Here is a 2,059-nt window from a genome sequence, read left to right as displayed (position 1 = left end):
CTGCTCAAGAGTAAGACCTTTATACCAAGTCAAAAAGAGTGGATCATAATCCAATACACTTCTCGGATCTTTCCACTGGCTTCCTGTCTGTCAAATAATTGATTTAAAAAGAATAACACTACTTTAGTTTATAAAGCATTGAGTAGTTCAGGGCCCACATTCATCGCTGACCTTCCTGCTACACGGTGAACCGTCCACAGCTCTTTGGCTGCCGTGGGGACCAGAGATCTGATTTCTTAACCCATTCTGACCCGAGATCAGATTCTAAAAATGTCTTCTACATCCTGACAGTTTTCCATTCTGACCTGAGATCAGATTCTAAAAAATGTCTTCTACATCCTGACAGTTTTTCATTCTGACCTGAGATCAGATTCTAAAAGTGTCTTCTACATCCTGACAGTTTTCCATTCTGACCTGAGATCAGATTAAAAAAAATGTCTTCTATGTCAGTCGCTCTTCGATTTTTCAAAAAATAGCAGACCTACAAGCTCGTAGCGCGCCACTCGGTGGCGCGCTATGAGCTTGTAGGTCTGCTATTTTTCAATAGCTAAAGCATAACATAGTGCCAACACCAAAATGGGTTCCCGCTCAGAATGGGTTAACCCAGAGCCAAAAACTAAACGTGGAGATAGCAGCCAGCATTCATTCATCTTTTATGCACCACATACTGTATCTGGAGAAAGTCTGCAACAACGCTGACCTCTTCAGCACATTCCTTGTGCTGAAGTGTACTTAATATTCTCTTATTTGTATGTTCTTATATTCTCTTATGTCTTTAATTCCCTCCCGTTACACCATATGTCATATCATATCACCATAACTCGTTATTTGTTATTTTTAAAAGTTAAAGTTGTTTTTGTTCACGCAGGAGATATAAAGAAGATATGAGCTGTATATACACACACTTACACAGATCCTGATATATTATGGTATTTGTGTTGATGTCAATGTGAAGACTGAATGTGCGAGAGTCCACAACAGAGATGGATGGACACACAGACAGAGACTCTGTGCATTTATAGATAGAGTGGTGCTATATTTATATTAATACAGGTAGTTGTTCTGTCCAAGAAATTGGTTGAAATAGGCTCTCTAGCCATGCTGAAATGAGCATGACAGCACTCCTAGCCGATATATTTTAGGACAAATGTAATCACATTTTCAGAGCAGCAGCAAAATTGTCTTAGAAAGGGAACAACAACCAAACAATTTAAAGAATAAATTACACTTTCCTCCTGGGTTAATAATATCTGAATAGGATGGGGCAGGTCTACGCTGCTGTATTTTAACATCAGTTATTGTGGCGGTATTTGGAGTGCCAGATATTTTCTGTGGTGGTATACTTCAGTATAAAAAGGTTGAAAACCCCTTGCTACAGAGGAAAGGCCATGTGGGGCAGTGTTGTTTTTGGCAGCAAATTTTCTATTTTAGTTTTAGTCATAGTCTCTTGAATAGTCTCTTGAATAGTTTTAGTCACATTTTAGTCACCTGGAATGTTCTAGTGTTTAGTCTAGTTTTAGTCGACTAAATGTCATACGATTTTAGTCGACTAAATCTACAGTTAATTTAGTCGACTAAAATGTGTTTTGACAGGCCTTGATGTCGTTGTAATGACATATTTTACACTTTGGTTGCATGCTGAAAATAGCAGATCTACAATCTGCGATTGTAGATCTGCCATTTTCAGCATGCAACCCAGCATAAAAATGGATCTCTTGTCCACTAGTCCCTTCCTAACATTTTAGTCTAGTTTTTATTTGTTGACGAAATTGTCAGTATATTTAGTCTTAGTTTTAGTCATCATAGATTCGTTTTTATTTAGTTTTAGTCAGTGAAAAAAGGTAGTCGACGAACATCACCAGTGGAAAACAACACTGATGTGGGGTCACCAGAATGAGTAAAGGTTAATTCATTCTGACCGGGCACCCATTTTGGTGTTGGCATCATGTTAGGCTTTAACTATTGAAAAATAGCAGATCTACAAGCTCATATCGCGCCACCGAGTGGCGCGATACGAGCTTGTAGGTCTGCTATTTTTGAAAAATCGAAGAGGGACTGA

Source organism: Protomyctophum parallelum, assembly GCF_964188405.1.
Source record: "Protomyctophum parallelum genome assembly, chromosome: 11".
In the NCBI taxonomy this organism is placed as follows: Eukaryota; Metazoa; Chordata; class Actinopteri; order Myctophiformes; family Myctophidae; genus Protomyctophum; species Protomyctophum parallelum.
Note: the sequence above shows the minus strand (reverse complement) of the source record.